Source organism: Heptranchias perlo, chromosome 10 (genome assembly GCF_035084215.1).
Source record: "Heptranchias perlo isolate sHepPer1 chromosome 10, sHepPer1.hap1, whole genome shotgun sequence".
NCBI lineage: Eukaryota > Metazoa > Chordata > Chondrichthyes > Hexanchiformes > Hexanchidae > Heptranchias > Heptranchias perlo.
Window position 1 is genome coordinate 65,209,163 of NC_090334.1, and position 27,719 is coordinate 65,236,881.

At 41.7% G+C, this 27,719-nt stretch overlaps 1 protein-coding gene across 1 annotated transcript in view; it reads right to left on the bottom strand.

Annotated features, from left to right (window-relative positions):
* si:dkey-87k14.1 (leucine-rich repeat transmembrane protein FLRT2) overlaps positions 1-27,719 on the bottom strand; it is a 58,587-nt gene that overhangs the window by 22,194 nt on the left and 8,674 nt on the right. Inside the window, exon 2 of the mRNA XM_067991964.1 lies at positions 24,265-24,401. The gene's annotated coding sequence lies outside the window, so the exon portion shown is untranslated. The remainder of the gene's footprint in view (positions 1-24,264; positions 24,402-27,719) is intronic.

Below are 27,719 nucleotides of genomic sequence, written 5' to 3' on the forward strand. Positions count from 1 at the left end.
GTAGAAATCACTGCTTGTACTCATTTCCTACCACACCAATAGCTATTGAACTGTACTCTTGCAAGAGGCACTTAATAAGAGAAAGGAGAGATAATTGAGATTTTTTTAAAAAGGCATGCCAATATATGACACAGTAATTGTGCCAGATTTGTTCCCAGAGAAAAATGTTCTTATCACTTGAGATGTTCAAAAGCCTTCTAATTAGGGTACATGCAGTTTTTAAAAAAATTCTTTGAACAGTTTTGTTTATAAAAGTATTGGACATGGAAAAAAAGGCTGTTGACCGACAGTCAAAAATCATCCATTCGGGTAACGAGTCTGTTCACTTTCCAATGATCATGGGAAAGCAGTGCACCGCGACTTTGGGCATGTTGGACAACCAATGGCGGGTGTGTGGGGCATTTGGAGGCAGGAGGTCACGTGATGACACCTCCAAAAATATGTCCAACTAGAGATGGCATCCCTAGACTGTGCTCTTATTTTCTACACAGTGAGCTTCTGATTTCCACTGTACCACCCCAGACAGCTGCAGAACGGAGCCTAGGCATTTGCCCACAGAGCTGGTTGGGGGATCGAGAAAGGTTTAAGCCTCATTCTATGACTTGAGCACATTATCTCAGCTGACACTTCAATGCAGTAGTGAAGAATTGTTGTACTGTCACAAGGTATATTCTTTTGGATGAGGCATGAAACAGAGGTCCTATGTGCCCTCTCAGGTGGACTTAAAGAAGTGTAGTGGAGGTCTCCTGGTCAACATTTATCCCTCAGCCAACATCAATAAAACCATTTAATTGGTCATTTATCTCATTGCTGTTTGTGGGAACTTATTATGCATATATTAACAGCTGTGTTCTCTGCAATACAACAGTGACGACACTTCAAAAAATATTTAATTGGCTGTTTAGCACTTGGGATGTCCTCAGGTCATGAAAGGTGCTATATAAATGCAAGTTCATTCCTTCTTTCTATTTTCCCATGTTTCTTAAAGATACTGAGCTGTTCACCAGAATGATACCAGGGCTTAAAGGGTTAAATTGTGAGGACAGGTTGCATAAACGGTTTACATTCCCTTGAATTTAGAAGGTTGAGGAGTGATCTAATTGAGGTGTGCAAAATGATAAAGGGATTTGATAGGGTAGATACAGAGACATTATTTCCTCTGGTGGGGAATCCAGAACAAGAGGGCATAATCTCAAAATTAGAGCTCGGCCCTTTAGGAGTGAAATCAAGAAGCACATTTTCACACAAAGGGTAGTGGAAATGTTGAACTAGCTTCCTCAAAAAGCTGTGGATGCCGGGTCAATTGAAATTTTCAAGACTGAGAGCGATAGATTTTTGTTTGTTGAGGGTATCAAGGGATATGGAAAAATAGTAAAGTCCAAGTCAATTTTTGTATTCAGTAATGTGTTTTAATAATGAACTCTGTAATACAAAATATTTAATGTATGAAGTAATTAGTTACCTCTGTTAATGTAAACATTTGGCCAGACTATAAAATGAAGTCCAAGAACAAAGGTGGATTAAATGGAGTTGTGGTGCAGATCAGCTGTGATCTCATTGAATAGGCCCGACGGGCTGAATGGCTTACTCCTGTTCCTATATTCCTATGTACACATGGTAGTGCTGTTCTGTGAAGAAATTAGGGCATAAGATTGTATTTTTCAACAATCAGGACATGGGCGGGGAAGTGTGTCTCTTTACTGCAGTGTGTTCTGGGTAAGATTGTATCAGTAGTTCTGGTTTGCATTCTGCAGCCATCTCATGGAAGTTTCCACAGAGTTTTGACTCAAATAAAATAAATGTACAGTGTGAGCCAACATTCCATGGAAAATTAGCACAGCAACAGAGAAACAAGTCAAGCCAGTTTTTTTTTCTCTTTCTTGGACTTTATTTTATAGTCTGGCCAAATGTTCACATTAACAGATGTAACCAATTACTTCATACATTAAACATTGTGCATTACAGAGTTCATTATTAATACACATAACTGAAAACAAAAATTGACTTGGACATTTCTAGTTTTACTTGCCTCTATAATGCATAGACGCATAAGTGTAGGTCATAGTAAGCTACATTGGCATTTTATTCCTGAGATCAGTTCATGTTAAAGATAAGTAATTGTAGACTTCAGTTCAAACTCAATGTAATAGTCTTAGAGATGGTGCAGGAAGAGACTTTCACTCTGTCAGTCTGGCCTCACAGAGGAAAAGGCTAACTAACCATACACAGTCCCCTGTGGTGTTTAATGTATTTATTTCAAAAGTACAAAGTAATGTAATATATTCATGTTAAAAATACGTTGTTGCCAGCTTTGGCTCAGGGGTAACACTCTCACCTCTAATCTAGGTCTTAGGTTTAAAGCTGTTCTCAGCTGCGTTAATAGCTCCACAGTCAGAATTATGACCCTAAACTTTCCTCTAATATGGTACACATAGGCCTGCATGCATGTCTCTAAACACTGACTTTACATTAAATCACTGTAATCTCAGGTAAATGTATGTTAAAAATATCATTACTGGCTCGGGGGAGGAAACAGCTGAGGAGGCTCGTGTATTATATTAATCACAAGTGATGTCCATGCAAGCAGCATGATGGTGGTATTGCCATGGAGATACATGAATGTCCACTCCAGAGACTTGAGCACATAATCGAGGCTGACATTTAAGTGCAGTACTGAGGGAGTTGTGCACTGTCAGGGGTGTCATCTTTTGGATGAGATGTAAAACCAAGGCTCTGTCTGCCCCTCAGGTGGAAGTAAAAGATCCCATGGCACTAATCGAAGAGCAAGGGAATTCTCCCAGTGCCCAGGCCAACCAACATAACTAAAACAGATTATCTGGTCATTTATCTCCTAGCTTTTTGTGGGGCCTTGCGGTGTGTAAATTGGCTGCCACGTTTCCCAATAGTGACTGCACTTCAAAAGTACTTCATTGGCTGTGAAGCACTCTGGGACACCATGAAAGGTGCTATATAAATGCAAGTTCTTTCTTTTCTTTAATGAGGCCGTTCATGTATCTCCGTGGCAATACCACCATCATGCTGCTTGCATGGACATCACTTGTGATTAATATAATACACGGGCCTCCTCAGCTGTTTCCTCCCCCGAACCAGTAATGATATTTTTAACATACATTTACCTGAGATTAGTGATTTAACTGCAAAGTCAGTGTTTAGAGACTTGCATGCAGGCCTATTGGAGAAAAGTTTAGGGCCAGAGTTCTGACTGTGAACACAGCTGAGAACAGCTTTAATTATTGCACATTGGAGATGTGGCTGTCTCATACACGCAGCTGGTTCTGGGAATGTATTGCATTCTGTGATTGTTGTACAGATAGCACCAGAAAAGCCTTTATCCATCATTCAGTAAAAACTAACAGCACTTATTCTAAACGTAGACTATATGACGTACGAACATACAAAATTAATGGGCAGGAAAAGACCAGCTGGTCCATCAAGCCTGTTCCACACCATGATTGCCAGAACATCATGACTAAACACTTCCTCCCTCCCTCCCCCACACCTCTCCTCCCCACCCACCTCATGCAACCAACATAGCTTTCTCTTATTGACTGTGAATGGGGGAGTGTTTTCTCTCCTAAATTCAAAATGTATTTCAGATTATTGTACATAGTAAAACCGAGAAAAGCATCCACGATAGATTAATGGGTAAGGCAATAGATGAGCATTAGTGGGCGAGCATTCTCTGCAAAAGGTTGTGAGTTCAAATTTTACTTATTTTAACATGATGATTTCATTTACACCCTAGTTAGTAATATATAGCTTCCAATACATCTTTAACCAACCACTATCTATCACATACATCAGTGGGGAGTTACATTGATTTAAATCTACGGGGACTCAGAAACTGTAGTCCATGCAGACTATTAATCCCTCTGTAAGTCACGTGATAAAGCACAGATGATGTCGTACATCAGTGGAACACTAGCCTGTGTTTACTTTGTCTGTAATCAGTGTGATATTGTACTCAATATACAACTTGGTCCATATTATTTATGATGTGGAGATGCCGGTGATGGACTGGGGTTGACAATTGTAAACAATTTTACAACACCAAGTTATAGTCCAGCAATTTTATTTTAAATTCACAAGCTTTCGGAGATTTTCTCCTTCCTCAGGTAAATGTTTCAAGATCTCCTTGAAGCCTGCGTAGGCTTCAAGGAGATCTTGAAACATTTACCTGAGGAAGGAGAAAATCTCCGAAAGCTTGTGAATTTAAAATAAAATTGCTGGACTATAACTTGGTGTTGTAAAATTGTTTACATATTATTTATCCTTGACCTTGAGCACTATGAAGAGTCTCCTTGGCTGAATTTAGAGTCTCTCTGCTGATAGCAAGTAGGCCTGACTTTGAAGTTCAAAGGCATGAAACACATAAAACAAAGGGAACACTTAGAAAATCAACACATCATTACTACTGTATCCTTCATTTACATGCACCTGATACATGTCCAGCGTCTAGATTACCACAATTGTCTGGGTAGTGATGGGCCACAAAAGCAGGCCTTTCTACTATGTAAAGAATGCGGATAAGCATCCCCTTCCCCCATTGCCGCTTATCAACGATATTGGATTTCCAATTCTGACTAACCATGAGTCCTGCTTTATTTTTCTGTGGACATGTGCAAAGCAGTATTTATACTAGGTCTAGAAGCAAGATATATATATATATATCTGCTTGTTTATACAGTTATGTTTCTTAAAGCAATCACATAATATTTTATCTGTTCCTCCAACTCTCCCAGCAAATCTCAAGATGAAGCATGAATTGATCAAAATTTTTCCCAAGGTAAACTTCCTGGTAAAAGCACAATTTATGTTCCCCTGGTCAAGGATTATTTGCAGCATATTAGCATATCAAGTAGAATCTAAAGTTTGCCAATCTTTTCTTTATAGTGAGAATTTAAATAACGATTGTTCCTATAAATATATTTATTTATGTAACTGTGGTATTTATCTAATTTCCAGGAATCAATCAATCAAAAAACACTTGCTTCACTATCTAATGGGAGATCCCTTACAAACTTCTTTCCAGCTTCTTTCAGTGGAGATGTGCACCTCTACCTCATATCCACACCCTCAGAACCCCTTGGTACAGCATAGTCTCTCAATCACCATGAGCAACGCCACCGGAGATTTACTAATACATATCTACAATAACAACCACAACAATAACTTGCATTTATATAGCACCTTCAGTGTAGTCAAATGTCCCCAAGATGCTTCACAGGAGCGTTATCAAACAAAATTTGACACTGAGCCACATAAGGAGATATTAGGACAGGAGACCAAAAGCTTGGTCAAAGATGTAGGTTCTAAGGAGCATCTTAAAGGAGTAGAGAGAGGTGGAGAGGTTTAGGAAAGGAATTACAGAGCTTAGGGCCTATGCAGCTGAAGGCCACCAATGGTGGAGCGATTATAATCTGGGATGCACAAGAGGCCAGAATATGAATATTATAAAAACTTCCTATCCATCACACTTCACACTCTCTAATGGAAATGTTTGTGTTGTACTTGAAAACCAGTATAAAGAAACAAAAGACAGCCATTTAACATATACAGATACTCTCCAATAACTGAATATACTGGTGGTACAGCATCTTAATTAACCTTGGACAAACTCACCCAATGCTTAATTAAGGGGATACACACCAACACTTACGGAAAGTAATACATAAATTTTATTTTACATGGTATAATATGCCTATCCTTATAAAACAATATATCCCATGTGCCATAAGCATCTTAACAGGAGGTTTGTTACGACATATGAAAGTTTTGAATCTCAGGTTTCACACACCACACTTCAAAGTATCAAAAAATAACAAAAGGGAATTACATCATTCTTCTGTTCTGAATCCAGGGCACTGCTAATTATTAACAAGCCAGCCTGGCTCATTAATGCAGCCTAGAGGGATAGAACTGTCACTGAGGGCTTGGACTCTTCCCACTGGATTCCTTGTAAACCAATACTCCAACAGGTAGGGTGGTCCTGGCTGAATATGCAGTGGGAAGCTTGCCAGTGCTCTGTAGCTGATTAAACTCCAGCAGTACTCCTGTGCACACTTGGGAGCTCCTACGGCTGGGCTCTGCCAACCTGTGCCTAAGCTCTCTGAACTTGTGTTTTTGGGAATTGTACCCATTGGAAGTCTGTGTGCCCTCCACACTGGACAAACAGGAATGTACAGGTGTATGCAGATTTCTCATCAGCTTGATTTGGATCTTCTTAAACATCGCGATGCAAAACAGACACCCCTCTGTCCAAAAAAAAGAAAATGGTATAATAATCCTCTCCTCACTCTGTCTCATTCTCAAACTGGCCTGCATTTAGTTTTTTTGCCGAGCTCAGATCCCCATAATTATATGCAGTAAACATACAAAGGCAGTCAACAAATCCGAATTTCTGTACATTTGTGTTTCACAGCAATTAATGGCGTTATTTAATGGGATGGACACATATCATTTTTCATCTTTAAAATGCGAGTGCAGAACTTGTAAATGACCTGCAGCTAATTGGTAACAAATGCTTCTATTTTCCAGCTTACCCCGAGCCAAACCAGCTGTTTTAAAAAAACATTTTAATGGGAGTCGTCAATCGTTCTTTTTGTTGACACCTTCTGCCTCTCACGATGTAACACTGCAAGCAATATCCCCATGTTGTGCCAGAACATGGGCCAATGATGTGACGATCAGATTTGTGAAGGGTTGAGGTGTATCACTGAAACTACGAGCATATCTCTCATGCAACACAGGCAATAAAAAAAATGTGCCCATCAAATCTGTCTTCTACTGTTCACTAGTTTTTTTATGCGGGTGTCCATATAGATCGTGCTGCTGTTTAGTTTTGAATTTCCTCACCTATATTGTGCAGAAGGTAAACTTCTATTCTTTCCCCATTTTTTGTTAAAAAAGAGGCAGCGAAGGGTGGGGGTTCTGCGGGGACAATGGTCCAGAACACTCCTGCTCCTCCGGGCCCCACATAAATTATTCCAAACTTACCTTGGCTGGGCCTCTTCAGCTCCATCACCCGTGGGACTGGCCAGAGTGTGCACAGCGCAAGCTCCAACCTAAAGTGGCAATCAAGGTATTTGGTCCCCGATTCGCATACTCAAAGGGGCCTCCCACCTGAGACAGGCGCCCAGCGCTATGTCCTTTTCGTAATGTTGCCGGCCTCTTCGTCGTGTTAACCGGGGGTGGGGGGGGGGGTATGGCTACTGACCCCATTTTGAGGCCGTTACCGCCTCCTTAACGCCAGGCGATAGAAGTGAAGATTGACCCCACTACCTCCTCACAGTGATGTTTTGGAGATCAGAAAGTTGAGGTGTGGGGAATGGAGCCTGGAAAATCCCACGAGTCCAATGTCATTTTGACTCTCGGGATGAACTCCTATGGAAGTTCCAGGCATTTATGCCTAGAATCACTGGGAAGAATTTTAACCCCCCCACGATGGGTGGGAGAGGGCCGGGGGTTTAAATGTGAAACCCAATCTCAACCCGCCTCGAACAGGCCTACTTCTGATTTTACAGCAGCGGGTTGGGGTGAGGGGAGGGGACCGGCCGAGTAACCCGCTCGGGAGAGATAAGTTCGTGATTTTATATTTAAATGAGGCTGCGTTCCTCAGATTTTGGCAGCCATTTGAATTTAACGGCTGCGGGCCAGGTTTCCCTGGACTCGGAAAACCCAGCAGCTGAAGGGAGGCGGGAGATGCCGGCTCCAACAGGTAAGTGCTTTTCCAGCACTGCATGTAGGCCAGGAGGAGCGGGACTGCTTCCCCCAGACCCTCAAGCACATCTTTTGTCGCAATCTCTCCCTCCCTGAGCCCCCTTCCCCCCACGACACCCAATCTTCTCAATTGCCAGGGACCGTCCCCAGCGTTCCATGGCTACTGCGTTTGACAGCAGGCTTTCTGCCTGACAGCCGGCCACCCTCTCAACCTGGCTGGCTGCCTGGCGGGAAAAGGAGTAAAGAAATTCTAATGAGGTCTTGCTGTTAAATTCGGCAGGACTTCCGCCTTTCTGGTGTTTCCGGGTTTCCCAGCTGCTGACATACGCCCCCGCTCCTTCCCCGCCCCCCTCATAAATATCGGGGTCACAGAATCGTACAGCACAGAAGGAGGCCATTCAGCCTCTGCCGGTCCCTTGAAAGAGCTATCCAATTAATTGCACGCCCCTGCTCTTTCCCCATAGCCCTGCAAATTTCTCTGACTGAACTTACTGAAATTAAGATTGCTAATTAACATCTTGAGCTGTTCCATCTAACTTATTGGCATTATTGTTCAATCTCTCCCATTTGATTTAATCCACAGCCACTGGCTTTGTAGTTTCAATTGTTTGAAGGAAGAGTCCCACAGATAAATGTCATATTGATTTACAGCTTTTACAAGGCGGCGGCAAAATATTACTAATAGCAGATAAAGCCATTGTTAATGAAGAGAAATCAATAAAGATATGCCTCTAAATCAGCCACTTGCTTAAATCAGTGAAGCCTGCAGTATATGTTAGACTAATATCATTAGGATATAAATGATAATTATAGTCACTTTTGGCAGTAAGTTGGAAGACATAAATAATGCAGAACACACCTTCTACACAAATATTGCAGTGAATACTTATGTGACTACTCAAGTACTGTATATAACTTTCCTGAAAAATTTGCTTCAGATAATTAAGCATTGTCTCGTGCGATACTGAAGAGATTGTCCTCTCTTTCCAGCCCACCACCAAGGTATGGGGGTCAGGTGGAGTTTATCTAAGTGCGGATTGCCTGCACTTTATTTATCTTTTATTTTTAAAATTCTGATGCGGCCTGCTATTTTCTTTCAACTTAAAAGGGTTAACTGTACTGGTCAAACAGTCGAAAATACAGTGGCAGAGCAAGAGGTCAGTGAATCACACTTTGTACATGTGTTTGTGTGCTCAGATCTGGAGTTCTGTCACTTTCCTCAAAGGGTTGCAAGTTCCCAGTGTATCTGGGCATTCTCTGGCTGATACATATAGAGTGCTGATACAGTATCTGCACCTTCAGTATAGTAGAGGCATTATACTGGTGTGTTTGAATATGCAGAGCAAAATTCTTATTATAGGTAATCCACTAGAAATTTGCATTTGCCTCACTGGGGTGTCAGCATAGTTTAACCATGTTCACTTGTTTTTAGGTGTGCCAGTGCCAATTTTTTTTTTGCAAATCACGCTGTCTTCTGTCTGAGAAATAGGGGCCAGCACTGACACACTGCTTAGACTGTAAAGTTATTAATTTGATGATGGCATACCAGCCTGACATCCATTCCACAATATTGCCACATCAGAGGCAGCATATCAGTCATTTTATTCCCTACAAATTTTTTTTTAAAAGAAGTAATCATTTCCCTAATAAACCACTGAACCCAATGGAACAGGAGTTTAGAATTGCCTTGATGGCAAAAACAAATGAACAAAATTCATACCCATACCAGTGGAGGAAGTGGCCCTTTAAATCTTTGTTGTGTATTCCTCACTGATATTCTGTGTAACAGACAGAGAATATGATAACAATAAGTCATAAATGTTCATTAAACAGGATGACCTGCACCCTGTGTCTTTAAATAAAATTGCAAGTGTGTGTGTGTGTGGGCACTTGTGTTTTCTCTGGAGCTTTATGGCGAGATGTGTGTGTGCCGCCTCCTATACTAACTGGCATGATGACATAATTTGAATGTCTTGATGTAGATAGTGCTGAAATAACTTAGCCTGTTAATTCAAGAATCTGCTATTACCTACGTTGTTTCTTTATTCAGACCCCATGCACCCACTAAAGGAACCGTTCAGCGGTTTTACTCATTCACACCATTTAAACCCATAATTATGTAAAAATGCACAGCAGGATTCCACTGTTAACATCAGTAATAAAATTCTGGTTTTCTTCTCTCACCTCTGCTCTGTTACTTCTGGTTTTCTTTCTGTCTCTCATTTCCTGGCTCCATGATTTGAATTGTCACCAGCTGATAACCAGTGCCACTCTGTTATATTTTTTCCAATATTGTTACATGATATTATTATGTGCAGTTCCCACACAAGCTTGTTCTTTGGTTCTTATTTTGAGCAACATTAAAGTGATAACATCCAAAATTAAGTCAACACTGAAATGTTTTACACAAGACAGTTACTACTTGCCTTGCCTAGGTTATTAACATTTAAAAAGTCTCCGGGTTTAAATTGCAGCACTATGCTGATCGCAAAAGATAAATCTGTTATGGGCAATGATGGGCAAAATACCAATGCCATTCCACAGCTTTCACTCAATCAGCTGGCATTAAATGAATCACATATGGTTAACATGCTCCCGCATTCTTTCATTTTGAAAAATAAATTACCTCTCAGCAGATTTTTTTGCTGACACCTTTCCTCCTCATTTTTCTCTGGAAGCATTTTTTTTTTAAAGTCAAAAATTAAAGGCTGGGATTTGACTGATAGACCAAATGAGCTCCTAAAGTGCCTTACTGCCTTCATAAATGTTCATCTACTGTACTGTCATATACCCAGAACAATTGCAGAGAATTTTCCCTCATCTCTGGTAAAAGAAAACTACAGCAAATGATGATTTTTCTGGTAGGAGTCACCTTATTTTTTCATGACTTATTTAAATAAAAAGACTGGTACAATTTGACTTTTATTTTACATTATACATAGAATGCACAGCACAGAAACAGGCCATTCAGCCCAACTGGCCCATGCTGGTATTTATGCTCCACAGGAGTTTCCTCTCACTCTACTTCAACTAACCCTATCAATATATCCTTCTATTCCTTTCTCCGTAATATGTTGATCTAGCTTCCCCTTAAATGCATCTATGCTATTTGCCTCAACTACTCCTTGTGGTAGCGAATTCTACATTCCAACCACTCTCTGGATAAAGAAGTTACTCCTGAATTCCCTACTGAATTTATTAGTGACTATCTTATATTTATGGCCCCTAGTTTTGGTCTCCCCCACAAGTGGAAACATTGTCTCTACATCTACCCTATCAAACCCTTTCATAATTTTAAAGACCCCCATCAGGTCACCCCCTTCATTATATAGGATAGAAGAACTTCACAGAATATATTATAAATCCTACCAACGTATTTTGGAGTTGCAGTTACTGAACAATTATTTAACTTATTTCTGAGCGCTGAAAGTTTTAGTTAGTAATGTATGCAGTGATGCTGTGTGCTTGTTTTATTTTGTAATTGTTCTTGTGAATTCCTAAGGCAGGGAATGCGTCCGTTACCCTTAAGGTAAATGAAATCAAAAAACAAGAGAGAGCCTGGGAGTTGGTCTTTTGCTGCCCAGTAGTTGCTAGTTCCCATTAGTTTATTTTGCCTACTCACCGAGACATGGAGCAGTGCTGCGCCCATTCCTTGCACACTTAACTTTTTCAGTTCATGTTTCCTTCAAACGTCCGGCATTATGTTTATTTTCCTGATTCCCATTATTAAAAAAATATTTTCTCCCTTATATTTTGGTTGTATCTTTTTCTATACTCTATGAGGAAAGTCTGCTTTGACATACAACTCTCATGTTCTCACTATCATAACTCATATTCTCCCTTTCAGCAGTTCACCATGGCCTAAAACTGTCCCTTGACATTATAGGATAGAACAATGCCATTCTGTTTGTTGCCACTAGTTAAGCTGCTTTCAAGCTATATTGTGTGGTCTCACGGGCAGGCAGTGTAATTGTCATCAGTGAGTGATTTGTGTGGTCATGTATTCTAGCTACAGAAATACCAACACTTCCAAGACGTAATCACTTGATCCAGAGATAGGAGAGGAAACTTTCTCCTTCATTGAGGGTGGGCTCTTTTACTCCTTTTTTCCATTTCAAAGGAGAATTGTGATCAGGTTTCCTAAAACTTCCAGGAGCATTAATAAGGACAAATTCATCCTTGAGTCCAGCCCAACGCAAACCCTGGACCAGATGCAGGTTCTGGCTCAGACAAAGAATCTCGGGTTGAACAGCTCTTGAACTTGGATTAGTTTGAAGCATTCAGAATGCCAACAGCTGGCCTCCTTAATGTTAAATGGCCTAAACTTCAGCAGAAGGCTGGAGGTGACGTTTTCCATGTTGTCAGGCCAAAGGTACAAATAGTTATTCTATTACATGATTCTGTGTTAAATGTAATCAGCTGAGAATGAGAACAACAAGAAAAGGAATGCTGAAGTTATCACGCATTTACTGGAGTATAGAAATTCACTAATGAACCAGAGTTATCAAGTACTAGAATATATGCAGCTTGGTGGATGTTGTGCTAGATTGTGGAATCACCCCTATGCCATTAGGCATTGCCACATGCTCTGAATATACAACCTGGGCCTTGAAATACCTGAAATGTTCTTGTGTTGATCTTTGTCCTGGAGATTAATGGGGTCATTTTAACTTTTTAAGATGGTGTAAAACAAGTGATATTGGATTGGTTGCTCATTATACATCCCAACCTGACTTTCTTTTGCATAGACTTCAATGAAAAAGAAAATAAGGAGGAGTGCATAATAGGCGGCCAATCCAATATCGACCATTTTACACCATCGCTGAAAGTTAAAATGAGCCCTTAATACCTTTGCTACCTTTGTCTGTGCTGTGTCATTGATATCAAGTGCGAAGTGAGGGAGTGTCAGCTAGGACAGTGGCAGAAGGAGCTTTTGATTCTGTCACCCCATTGTTAAACTCTGACGAAAAGGCAATCATTCTTTTCGGGAAGTGGATATTTTTGCCCCATAATGTGACAGACTCTGGGGTCTTACAACCAACTAACTCAGGACAAGTCTCAAAAGCATTGTTAATCAAATAGGCATGGACTCTACATACTCATACTGTTAGGGCTATATAGCGAGGAGCTCCCATTTTCCTTGACACCCAGCGATACACCTCACCACATCATCAATTGACTTAGAACAGAAAGTTCACTGGAAAAAGGGAGAGAAGAGGTCTTGTACATTCACATCTCGATGAAGAGGCAAGGCTTCCAGTCTATGAAGGAACTCAATAAGCTGAAAATCTATATTATATTAAAAATCTTATTTACACATTCACTTCCTGTCAACATTTTCTATTATAAATCCTTATGCCCACCTTTGTGATACAAACTGCAAATGTAAAGTCATCACAATGTAATTACACCCTCTCACCAGTGGGACGTGCAGCACCACCACTGGCAGGAGATGATAATTACATAGTGACATATTTACATAGGCAGTTTCCATTATAAATGTGGACACAGGAATTTATAATAGAAATATATAAAAATAAGGGCAGAATGTTGGACTTTAAAATGGTGACTGAATTATATTTGCACACCCTGCTCCAATTATCCCTCACCCTCTAACCCTGCTTCACCTGAAGACTATATTTGGCCTCGACTCACTGTATCTGCAAGGCCATGGGAGATTGACTAATGTGTTATAATGGAGTCACGCTTCCAGATGAAAATCATGGTGATTATCAAGGCTTTTTTCTTCTTCAGAATTTTTCAATACTGCTTGGATGTCAACTATGTGTGACCGGTAACTCTAGATAATGTAAATACTTGAGGTTTGCAATTGGTACCTAGCATTATTTATGCAATGGATTTGGTCTTGAACAAAACTATACTTGGGAACCTTCAATATTCCTACAGGAATCTGTTTCTCCTCCATTGTCACCAAATAGAGAATGGCCTAAATTCACTCAGACTATCAAACTATTACCAGGAGCAGGAAACTCTTAGAGAATGGATCAGATAGGTTTGGATGAAGAGGGTTCTTCGGTCCAATTGATTTTTCTTCCACTACACCATCCCTACCTTCTTCCCATTATAGCTCGAATATTGAGCTAATTAGGCAGATTGAGCCTCAGTTTAATATCTCATCCAAAGCACAGTACAACCTGACAATGCAACTCTCCTTCAGTACCACATTGGAGGGTAAAGTGAAGAGCTAAATTGTGCTCTCAAGTATCAGTGTGAGGTTTGAACCCACCTATTGACTCAGGAGGTGAGAATGCTATCAAATGAACCACGCTGACACAAAAAAGCATCGAACAAAAAAGTCTATTCACCTCAATAAACCCATGACTTTCACAGACCACATATAGTTTTCCCTATCATTATTTCTTCCATCTTCTAAAGGAAGATTCTGCAAAGAGCTCCCCCCACCCCACCCCCCACCCTGACTAAAGGCAATCAGTGAAATTCAAGAATATCTAAACCTACAATTTTTTTCAGAATTCAGATATCAAGGGGAAGGGCCAAGCACCACCAAGATTGAAAAGATTAAAAGAGATGAGGAAGTAATGACTGATTGACACCAAGCTTGTGGTTTTAAAGTCTGTATTTGGTAGCGGAAGGGAAGATGTTCTAGAGGTTAATATGTTGGGAAGGAATAAGTTAGAATCAGTGCTGGTAATTTCGACTTTGGGTAATATTGATTCAACTGCCTGTTATACATCCCTCCTGATTGAAGTCAATAGAAATTAAAATTGGAAGAGTAGCATAATGGGCGGCTGAATCGATATCACCCATTTTATACTATCACCCAAAATCAAAATTACCTCCAGTGTCTGCAATGAGCCTTGATTTCAACACAGTGGGGAGGAGTAAGATGGAATTGAACCTACAATATTCAACTCTGACTTGTTTTTCCTGATGTGGAATTTCTTTAATCTCGGTGGAAATGTAACCATTTTTCTTCACATTTTCTTTGATAATTTTGTTTTATGCTTTAGAATGTTCAATCCCACTCCCAACCAAATATTTATCCAACTCTTTTGCTTGTAAACTCACAATTACCAGCTTTTGTTGAAACTCTGTTCAACATACTCACTATTCTGTGGGAAAGAAAGTTTCTTCTAATCTTTAGGCTCATTTAAGGTGTGTTTGAGGTTGTCTTCATATTGGTTCTGTGGCTACTGTCCAAGTTAAACAATCTATTTAAATCTACATTATCAATGCCTGTCAGTATTTTGAAGATGTGAATTATGCTTTAAGCTACTTTCCTTCAATGGAAACTAAAACAACTCTGTGAGGCCCTCCTCTTAGAATTTCAGGACCTGGAATAATCCTTTTCACTCTTCTGTGAACCTTCACCAATGCATCAATGTCCTTTTGGAAGTAGGGTGCTTATAATATTATAAATATGGCCTGACCAGTAATCTGTAGAAAATGGAAATAAATTGTTTCATCTTATATAATTAATTCACCTCAGATGCATCCCAGTATTTGATAATCCTTTTTGATAAGTTTCACATTAACTAGATATATTCAGTAGGTAGCTTGAATCCTTTTTTACTTTCCACATTTTTTAATTGACACCCATTCATTGTATACACATATTTCTTGTTTCCATGTATATTATCTCACAATTATTCACATTATATTCCATCTGCAGTTTCATGACCTATCTGCTTAATTAGTTCAGATCCCATTGAATGGTGTGAGTTGCCCTTATAGTGCCAGCTTGCCTCAGTTGGTAGCATTCTTGCCTCTGAGCCCAGAAGGTTGTAGGTTCAAACTCTATTCCAGGACTCAAGCACATCATTTAGGTTGATAATTCAAATAAAACTGTTGGACTATAACTTGGTGTTGTAAGATTCCTAACTTGTTTATGCTGTTACTGCCTCCTGATGTCTAAAATATAATCCCACTAACTTCTGAAACTTTGTAGAATATTTCTGTAATAGAAGCACAGAAATGCCTGGTTTAAATCTATCAAAGGATCTATTTTTGTATGGATTATTTTACTGTATTGATTCTTTAACGCAGACCTGTTTCACATAGGCTTCTGCATTCCCAATGGAACAGCTTCTTTTCGCTTCTCAGTTTTTGCCCCTTGTTTCCTGTAGGTACGGTGCCATCAATACCAGAAAACCCTCGGGTAGCTCTCCCAAGTGGCTAATTCTTTATGTGCCGGGGAATTATTCAACACTGGACGCTGAGCCCAATCCAGTCCTCGCTCAAAGCATGCACTTTCCAACATATCTCTCAACCTGCAAACATGAAACTTAGGAACATAGAGCTTGAAAATCAAGAACTAACGGTCAAAATTAGAAGCACTTTATTTTGTTACATGTCGCACCATGAATGGTCAAACATTCTTATGTTTTCATCTTTGGTACTAATATGATATGGATTTTTCCACATTGTAATGGTTCCACAAATTCAAATCAAGGAAGTTTTAGTTTGGTCCGCCAATCTGGAATGCTTAATTTGTTTATCCGTTCTTATCAATCAGAAGATTAGCACCTTGTATTTTGACGGTATGTGCATTAAACTCTAAACCATCTGTCTGGAAAGACAATATATTGTTACATTGTCCATCTGAGGATTGTGAAGAAAAGTAAATTAAGCATTTCAGACTTAGTTTTGAAGAAGTAGAAGTCGGGAGATAGGCCAACTATTAGGATCAATAGTTTTAAGCATGGAGGACATTTTAAAATTCTGGAATGGAACTCCAAGCTCAGGAGGGCAGAGCAGGATTAAAATTCATCCACCAAATCTTCTCTTGATTAAACTGAGATAGCTGACAAGCATGCTTTAGAGAGCAGGAACCCTGGCTGATTCCCCACCCAAAGACACTGAGGTCAATTGCATCGATCCATTTGTCCCACAAACTGAGATCAGCTAACTCAGTACCGACTTTACATAGAAATTACAGCACAGAAATAGGCCATTCGGCCCAACTGGTCTATGCCGATGTTTACACTCCACACGTGCCTTCTCCCACCCTATCAGCATAACCTTCTTCCTCATGTACTTATCTAGCTTCCCCTTAAATGCCTCTATGTTATTCACCTCAACTACTCCATGTGGTAGCAAGTTCCACATTCTGGGTAAAGAAGTTTCTCCTGAATTTCTTATTGGATTTATTAGTGACTATCTTATATTTATGACCCCTAGTTTTGAACTCCCCCACAAGTGGAAACATCAGACTGGGGGTAGAATCGGGGACCCTTTGGCTCAGTACCACACTGCACGGTGCATTTAACCTCATGGAACTGCTTATCTACACTAGAGTAGATTTTTTACAAATTAATTAGGAGCTTCACAGACCGGAAGCACAGATCAGGAGTTTGGGCATGGTAGTCAGTGGGCCCTGCAGGAGTTTCCATCCGTTCAAATTAATGGATAGAAGATCATGTGAGCTGTACTGCCCTCTGTGCCTGGATTCCTAATATGTGTCAGCTCCATGCTGGAGGCCTAAAATGATAACTAATGTAATTTGCACATCAGTTATTGCGCTAGAAAAAGTATGCGGTGCAGGTTCTTTTTTATATTTAATTTTAGCTAGGACACAAGGAGATGAATTCGATACATTTAATTAAAAAACAATAATCATATGAGAAAAAGAAATCAACCACAGTGCATTTGACATTTCAGTTTCCAGGTGCTGTTCCTTGACAATTATTTGCAGCAAAGACATTCTACCGAAGCTCCGTCAGGGGGTCTTTGTTTAATATTCATCGGGTTTCTTTGATGCAGACACCTTCCTGCCCATGGCTGTTTCAAGGTTTTACTGCTACCTACGGTACAATGAAGCCCTTTTTTTTTGGCCATGTGTAACCTTGCACAGCAAATTCTCAAATCTAAACAATTCATCATCACAAACTGAACAGCGTGACACCTGGCAAAGGTAAACATAAGACACAGCAAGCCAGATATTTCAAACCGTAGGTAATATAACCCATTGACCGGGATTTTTTTTTATAAAAGCTAATTGCAAAAATTTTCTACATCATTATTTACTACATATTTGGAAAAAAGTGAATACTTTTCCAGGGATTATATGGCTCAACGGTCAAGTGTTAAGGTTCAAATGCCGGGGGTGGGGGGGAAGTGCAGGGTCTAGTGGAGGTCCTTGTTTTGAATTCCCCCCCACTGCCAAATAAAATCTTCCTTTGAGCAAGGGACTTGCCTTTAGTGGCTCCATCTACCCAGCTGTTAAATGGGTACCAGCACTGTTAGGAAGTCAACAGCATTACGGTGTGTAAAGTTCAGCCCGTCAACAGGAATTGCACGCTTCAAGCCACAAGCCAATGGCCGTCTGGAATTCGTTGCCAGATGGTGCGGAGGGAGCTGGACTGGTTCTTGACTGGGGCATCAGATAGAAGGTAGGTGGATTAACAGATCACGTAAGCATGGTCAACGTGATCTCCTGGACTGTTTTCGATTGCCTGAGGAGGTCGGAGAGGAATTTTCCAGAGTTTATTTTTCCTTTATTGGCCTAAATTTTTTCTGGTTTTTTTTTGCCTCTCCCAGGAGATTACATGGCTTCAGGGTGGAAGATTTAGGAAGTGTCAAGTCACGATGCTCCAGCCATCATGAGTGTGGGGCAGGCTTGATGGACCAGCTGGTCTTTTCCTGCCCATCAGTTTTTAATGTTTCGTCTTTGACAATCCCCCTGTGGCTGCCCTCTGATTAAGGTCTGGCTTCAGCTGACTTTGGCTGTTCTGGTAGTACATTTGGCTAGCAATACATTTTGCTATAAAGTTATTGAGATATATTCAAGCCCGAGCTTCTCTAGTGGTGAGACTTATATGGGCTGGAGTATAACACAATTGCATATGAAAGAAAGACTTGCATTTATATAGCACCTTTCAGGACCTCAGGATGTCCCAAATCGCTTTACAACTAATGAAGTACTTTTGAAGTGTAGTCACTGTTGTAATGTAGGAAACGCAGCAGCCAATTTGCGCACAGCAAGGTCCCACAAACAGCAATGTGAGAATGACAAGGCCAATTTCCCACCCAGGAATACTATGTGGTGTAAAGTAGGCAAAAACATAGTATCACTGAAATAATAAGTGTTTTAGGCGATGTTGGTTAAGGGATAAGTATTGGCCAGATACACTGCTCATCTTCAAATAATGCCTTGGGATCTTTTATATCCACTTGAGGGGGCCTCAGTTTAACCTCTCTTCCTCTGACAGTGCAGCACTCCCTCAATACTGCACTGGAGCATCAGTCTGCATCATGTGCTCAAGAGTGGGACTTGAACCGACAACCTTCTGATTCAGAGGTGAGGAGTGATACCAACTGAGCCACAGTTGACACCTAACAGCAAAGCCCAATTTTCCACCCAGGAATACTTGGTGGTATAAAATAGGCAAAAACCTATAGTATCACTGAAATAGTAAGTTAAGAAAAAAAGACTGAAATTAGCTCCAAGAGAAGAACACTGTTGTAATTTGTCAGTGACTTCAACTTGTTTCCTTGATTGTAGCTAATGAGAGAAGCAGAATGGAAAATTAATACAGCTTTGAAAAGTATTTGCAGTCATTATAAGCAGATGTTCCCTTCCCCGACAGTTCCTTCAGTTAGTTCACTAACGATGAGAGAATATCAATATTTCTGTAATTTTACAATTTTTAAACCTAGGATAGGCAGCAGAGTTTTGGATGAATTGAAGTTTATGGAGGTTGGAGGATGCAAGGCTGACTAGGAGCATTATGGAGTAAACAAGTCTGGAGATACAAAGTATGGATGAGGGTTTCAACGATAGATGACTGGAGGCGAGCGATGTTATGAAGATTGAAGTCTTTGCTATGGAATCGATATGGGGCCAGAAGCTCAGCTCTGGGTCAAACAGGACAGCAAAATTGCAAACTGCGTGGTTTTTTTTATTCGTTCATGGGATGTGGGCGTTTCTGGCGAGGTCGGCATTTATTGCCCATCCCTAATTGCCCTTGAGAAGGTGGTGGTGAGCCGCCTTCTTGAACCGCTGCAGTCTGTGTGGTGACGGTTCTCCCACAGTGCTGTTAGGAAGGGAGTTCCAGGATTTTGACCCAGCGACAATGAAGGAACGGCGATATATTTCCAAGTCGGGATGGTGTGTGACTTGGAGGGGAACGTGCAGGTGGTGTTGTTCCCATGTGCTTGCTGCTCTTGTCCTTCTAGGTGGTATAGGTCGCGGGTTTGGGAGGTGCTGTCGAAGAAGCTTTGGCGAGTTGCTGCAGTGCATCCTGTGGCTGGTGCACACTGCAGCCACAGTGCACCGGTGGTGAAGGGAGTGAATGTTTAGGGTGGTGGATGGAGTGCCAATCAAGCGAGCTGCTTTATCTTGCATGGTGTCGAGCTTCTTGAGTGTTGTTGGAGCTGCACTCATCCAAGCAAGTGGAGAGTATTCCATCTCACTCCTGACTTGTGCCTTGTAGATGGTGGAAAGGCTTTGGGGAGTCAGGAGGTGAGTCACTCGCCACAGAATACCCAGCCTCTGACCTGCTCTCGTAGCCACAGTATTTATATGGCTGGTCCAGTTAAGTTTCTGGTTAATGGTGACCCCCAGGATGTTGATGGTGGGGGATTCGACGATGGTAATGCGGTTGAATGTCAAGGAGAGGTGGTTAGACTCTCTCTTGTTGGAGATGGTCATTGCCTGGCACTTATCTGGCGCGATTGTTACTTGCCACTTATGAGCCCAAGCCTGGATGTTGTCCAGGTCTTGCTGCATGCATGTGGTTCAGTCTGAGAGAGTTATATTTCTATGCTTTATTAAGCATACCTGAAGCATGATTGGCTTAGCAATCTATCGCCAGATCTGGCTTGACCATATTAATCTCTATCGGGGCTCAGTCTCCTCTGCCAAAGCTGCCCAGTACTGCCAGGATAATCCTGGCTAAAGATTGGGAAGACCAAAGCCATTGTCTTTGGCCCCCACCTCAAGCTCCATATCTTTGTCACCAATTCCATCATCTTCCCTGGCCACTGTCTCAGACTGAACCAAACTGTTCGCAACCTCAGTACCTAGTTCAATCCTGAGCCGAGCTTCCATCATCATAACCTCTCCAACATAAAGACCGCCTACTTCCGCGTTTCCACTAAATTCTGGTTGCTCACTCAACCGTTGCAAAAATACCCAGCCCCTACACCTGCCCATCTGAAACTCTCATCCTTGTCTTTGTCACTTCCGGACTCGATTACTCCAGTGATCTCCTGACTGGCCTTCCACACTCCACTCTCTATAAACTTTCCAGTTTGCTCACACATCAATCTTCATCCTCACTGACCTACATTGCTCCCGTGCTCTCAATGCTTCAAATTTAAAATCCTCATTCTTGTGTTTAAATCCCCCATGGTCTCACCGCTCCCTATCTCTGTTATTACCTCCAGCACTACAACCTACCCCCACTCCCGTACTCTCCATTTCTCTCACTCTGGCCTCTTGTGCATCCCACCCTTTACCCTACCATTGGTAGCAGTGGCTTCAGCTGCCTAGTTCCTACTGTTTGAAATTCCCTCTCTAAATCTCTTCACCTGCATCTCCTCCTTTAAGACTCTCCTTAAAACCTACCTCTTTTACATCAAAACTACAGCACACAAACAGGCCATTCGGCCCAACTGGTCAATGCCAGTGTTTATGCTCCACATGAGTCTCCTCCCTCCCTACTTCATCTAACCTTAACAACATACCCTTCTATTCCTTTCTCCCTCATGTGCTTATCTAATGTCCCCTTAAATGGATCTATGCTATTTGCCTCAACTACTCCTTGTGGTACCGCATTCCACATTCTTACCACTCTTTAGGTAAAGAAGTTTCCCTGAATTTCCTATTGGATTTATTAGTGACTATTTTATATTTATGACCTCTAGTTTTGAATTCTCCCACATGTGAAACATTTTAAACAATGTCAATAAAATAGGACCCTGAACCAAGCTTAAATATCCCCACCAGAGGTATTAATGGTGCTTTTACTGAATGCGTCTGATAGACGGATCCAATCCCTTCATGTTCCCTCTTGGCAGCATGACAGCCCACGCCCTTCTTCACAAAGTTTTGATTCAGTCCGGGGTGCTCGAATTATTACACCACATGTGAGTATTTCCTTCCTGCAACCCCCCCCAAAATCCCTTTCAGCCTGGGCTACTGACTTCCCAGGCAATGCTGCCCCCAGCTGTCAGGAGGCCACACTTTCAGGACATAGAATGTCCAGCACAGAAACCGGCCATTCGGCCCAACTCGTCTGTGCCGGTGTTTATGCTCCACACGGACATCCTCCCACCCTACTTCATCTCACCCTATCAGTATAATTTTCTATTCCTTTCTCCCTCATGTACTTATCTAGCTGCCCCTTAAAAGTATTCTCCTGCCCAAGTTGGTCCATCTTCACTTGCTTGTGCGGACAATCCGCTTACTGCGTGACAACCAGTCAGGATAACCCAATCTGTCCCGATGGCACCAATCACTGGACTAGTATCAGTGTCACATTGCAAGGTTTCTGCCGCACTACACTGTTCCTGCACTAACTAGACAGGCAGCACCCAGTTATCAGAATTAGAGCCTACATTAGGTACTGTACTGAGTACACCTCTCCCCAGGGTATTAGAGACTACATTAGTACTGTACTGACGATACCCCTCTCCAGGGTTTTAGACCCAACATTAGTTACTGTACTGAGTACACCTCTCCTCAGGGTGTGAGAGACTACATTAGTTACTGTACTGAGGACACCTCTCCCCAGCATATCAGTATATTAATGCTACTGGTAGCACAGAAGTTCCAAGGAAGACACCTCCCCTGGGCGATTACAACAGCCAAAATTAATATATAAAATTGACTTGGAGCACGTGCCAGTCAAAGTCTTTATTGGAGTTAGGGAAGGTCATTTGTGCCTGACCAATCTCCTCCTCCCTGCTCTATCCAATCTTTAGTCCTCACCTTTTTGACCAAGCTTTTAGTCACCTGTCCCAGTCTCTCCATTTTTGGCTTTGGTCCATTTCCTACGCCTTTATGAAGCGTCTCAGAATACTTTTCTACATTAAATCTGCAACATAAGTGTAACTTCTTATTTTTTGTTATTTTGTTCCACTTAAGTAATTTTATTTACTACCAATAGAATTTTATTTTAAGAAAAGCTGCTGTTCCTGTAGCACGATTAAAAACAAGCAATCAAATGAAGGAAAATTGATATTCATATTCTACAGATCATATGAAAGCGAAGCCTCTACATAAAGGAATACAGTATTTGATATTGCTTAGGAAAGACACTGTTACTTCACCTGGCTTAATACCCCACTCTTTGTGCACTACTTCACTTCAGTGAAATTATTATCATGACCTTATCTCACGAGTACAATGAGAGCTGCATTGCAATAGATTGTCTACGTTAGATAAAATAATTGAAAACTGATTGTGTTTGTGCAGGGAATCTGGATAAAGGTATAAATTACTGTCATATCAATTAACGTGTCTGATATTTTTCACAAGTAGATCCACTGTGCAGTGTGAACAGCTGTTCCCACTCTTTCAGAATAGCATCAAGTACCCCATTTACACTTGTGCTGCAGATTCACACCAACTGTTCACACATAAATGCCAGCAGTTTATATATTCCAATTGAATTTTGAAATTTTAATGTATACTTATCACTTGACCATGTAGTTGTCTGGAGCTGCAAAGACTTAAGAGTTAGATTACTATACTGTAAAAATGACAGAGGCAAGTCTCTTGTAGATTGCAGCCAGGAGTGAAACCCCCTCCTGCAGAACTCCATGGTTTTGAAATTATGCCAGGAACATTAGCACTCAGCTCCCTTGTTCACTATTTTAATGTGGGAATTAAGCCATTTATTTTAAAATGGTTAATGAATAGCAGACAGAGGAGTTGTATGCAAATGCATTGACAAGAATAAAGCCACCCTGTGCAACTTCTACTAAAATCTCTCCCTGGTTGCTCACTCAGCACAACGTTGGTGTCAGTTAAACTTCATGCCCCATTTTTTAATCTATCACCAAGACCACCTGTTTTTACGTCTGCATCACCTGTCTATGCCCTTACCTAACCTGACCCCCACACAAACCCTCAGCCCGACCTTCGTCGCCTCCAGGCTCAACGCCTCCAATTCTCTCCTTACTGGCCTCCCAAGCTCCAACCTGCACAGAGTTCAACTCATCTAAAACTCCGCCACCCACAACCTATCATGTACTAAGTCCCGCTTCTCCATTACCGCTGTCCTTACCAACCTTCATTGGCTCCCTGTTCTCTTAACGCACTGAATTCAAAATCTTTGTCCTCATTTACAAATCCTTCCCTGGCCTTACCCCACCCTACGTCCCCGACCACCTCCAGCCCCAGATTACTTCACCCTCCACTCTACTGACTCTGGCTTCTTTGCATCCCCTGGTCCCTCCATTCTACCTTCAGTGACAGAACCTTCAGACATCTAGATTCTACTCTCCCTAAACCCCTCTGCCTTGCTACCCTTTTCCGCACCTTCAAACACATTCTCAAAACCTCTCTCTTTGACCATGGTTTCAGTCACTTACCCTAAATTTACTACTGCTCAGTGTCTGTTCTCCCCTCTGTGAAGCACCTCACGATGTTTTTACTGTGGTGAAGCTGCTCTGTAAATGCAACTTGTTGTCGAGCATTTATGAGCTAATTTTCTCAGTAGCTTCAAGGCCTGTGAGGGAACATAATGTGGGAATCAATATCTGAACCAATTGATCACATTAATAACAATAATAACTTCCATTATATATTGCCTTTAATGTAGAAAAACATCCCAAGGCACTTCACATAAATATAATCAAACAAAAATGGATGCCGAGCCACAGAAAGAGATATTAGGAGAGGTGACTAAAAGCTTGGTCAAAAGGGGGGGGATTTAAAGAGGGTCTTAAAAGGAGGAGAGAAAGGATGTGAAATGAGAAGGTTTTGGGACGGACATGAAAACCCATCATCATAAACTGAGAAAGAATGTATTTGGTTTGACACTACCTTACTGAGCTGGTCATTGGCAGAAGGAAGAATTTAGATTACTAGAACTGTTATTGTCTTTTGTCTGAGAGCTCTATGTACTCAACAAGTGAACTGAGACATGGGTTGTTTGGTGAACAGTGAAGGATTAAATCCTTTGCTCTTTAAAGGGTTGCGTTCAAATTCTGACCCATTTGAACTATGGGTTTGAGATTGCTTAACCATGGGTAGCACAGTAACAGTAACCAATTTCCATACTTTAGAGGAATCCTTTTGTTGTGCCATGAGCTTCTCTGCTCAAGTAAAGTTTCTGTTTGCCCGACATGGAGTACAGACACTCTTCCCAAATGGATAGACCTTACTTGACATCAAGGCAGCATTTGACCGAGTGTGGCACCAAGGAGCCCTAGTAAAATTGAAGTCAATGGGAACTAGGGGGGAAACTCTCCAGTGGCTGGAGTCATACCTAGCACAAAGGAAGATGGTAGTGGTTGTTGAAGGACAATCATCTCAGCCCCAGGACATTGCTGCAGGAGTTCCTCAGGGCAGTGTCCGAGGCCCAACCATCTTCAGCTGCTTCATCAATGACCTTCCCTCCATCATAAGGTCAGAAATGAGGATGTTCGCTGATGATTGCACGGTGTTCAGTTCCATTCACAACACCTCAGATAATGAAGCTGTCCGTGCCCGCATGCAGCAAGACCAGGACAACATCCAGGCTTGGGCTGATAAGTGGCAAGTAACATTTGCGCCAGACAAATGCCAGGCAATGATCATCTCCAACAAGAGAGAGTCTAACCACCTCCCCTTGACATTCAACGGCATTACCATCGCCGAATCCCCCACCATCAACATCCTGGGGGTCACCATTGACCAGAAACTTAACTGGACCAGCCATATAAATACTGTGGCTACAAGAACAGGTCAGAGGCTGGGTATTCTGCAGCGAGTGACTCACCTCCTGATTCCCCAAAGCCTTTCCACCATCTACAAGGCACAAGTCAGGAGTGTGATGGAATACTCGCCACTTGCCTGGATGAGTGCAGCTCCAACAACACTCAAGAAGCTCGACACCATCCAGGACAAAGCAGCCCACTTGATTGGCACCCCATCCAGCACCCTAAACATTCACTCCCTTCATCACCGGTGCACTGTGGCTACAGTGTGTGCCATCCACGGGATGCACTGCAGCAACTCGCCAAGGCTTCTTCGACAGCAACTCCCAAACTCATAACCTCTACCACCTAGAAGGACAAGGGCAGCAGGCACATGGGAACAACACCACCTGCACATTCCCCTCCAAGTCACACACCATCCCGATTTGGAAATATATCGCCGTTCCTTCATCGTCATTCGGTCAAAATCCTGGAACTCCCTTCCTAACAGCACTGTGGGAGAACCTTCACCACACAGACTGCAGCGGTTCAAGGCGACGGCTCACCACCACCTTCTCAAGGGCAATTAGGGATGGGTAATAAATGCCGGCCTCGCCAGCGACACCCACATCCCATGAATGAATTTTAAAAAACTTTGCTAATCCTAAAAAACTTGGACTCAAGTTGTCAAAAGTGAAGGTTTAAGGACTGTGCCCGGGGTACTACTGGAATGAAATTGCCTAAAACTGCACAGGTATCTGGAACATAACGCTGGTAAGCTGTTTATCCATTTCGGAACTTTAAGGCATTTGCTGGCAGGGTTGTCTGGTTCGGAGTTGGAAGAATTCCACCCTCAGTGACAAATCAACCCTTTCGTGCCTCATCAGTGAGTCTGGCTGGTCAAACAGCAGCAGCACGCTGGAGTACTGTAGACCTACTTGGCACAGGTATCGGATTACTGAGCTGTCACAGAGGATCAACTCAGTTCCAATCTCCCACTGCCAGGCAAGTCATTCCGGAACCAACTTGAGCCCAAGGCAACCTTACTTAACCTTCCCCACCCCCTTCAAATGGACAGTCTTTCAAATTTATTATGGGCCAGAAATTTGAATCTTTGTATTTGATTATCAACAGTTCTGTTTCAGGCTGAGAAGGATCCAAAACCAGCAGACATAAACTGATCAAGTAATGAGAAACCTAGGTGAAGGGCCATAGCTATAGTGCAAACACTGGCAGATTGATGAAGAGTAGGGAGAGGCAAGTTAAAAGTAGTGACTGAGGCAGAAAACTATGTCAACATTCAAGATTAGATTGGATAGGTGGATAAAGGAAAAGGAAATAAGGTGATATGAGAACAGGGTAGGTCAATGTAATTAGAACTATTTGCTCACATAGAGGATAAGTGCCGACACAGACTGCTTGGGCAAAATGGCTTGTTTCTGTGTTGTAACTTCTATGGCTTGCTTTGCATGTATAGCATACTGGATTTAGTGTATATATATACACACACACATTATATATATAGAGGAGGGTGCATATTCACAAATCTTTGAAGATGGCAGGGCAAGTTGATAAGGCAGTTAAGCCGATGGGATACTTAGCTTTGTAAGTAGGGGCATTGAATACAAAAACAAGGAAGTTATGCTAAACCTTTACAAATCACTGGTTACGCCTCAGCTGGAGTATTGTGTATAATTCTGGGCACCACACTTTAGAAAGAATGTCTTGGAGAGGATACAAAGGAGGATTACCAGGATGGTACCAGGGATGAGGGATTTCAGTGATGTGAAGAGATTGGAGAAGCTGGGATTGTTCTCCTTAGAGCAGAGAAGGTTAGGGGAGAACTAATAGAGGTGTTCAAAATTATGAAGGGTTTTGATAGAGCAAGTAGGGAGAAACGGCTTCCTCTGGCAAGTGGGTCAGTAACCAGATGTCATAGATTTAAAATAATTGGCAAAAGAACTAGAGGTGAAATGAGGAGAAGTGTTTTCACACAGATTGTTCTTAAGATCTGGAATTCACTACCTGAAAGGGCGGTGGAAGCAGATTCCATAGGAACTTTCAATAGGCAATTGGACATGTACTTGAAGAGGATTAATTTGCAGGGTTATGAGGGAAAAGCTGGGGTGTGGGACTACATTGGAAGA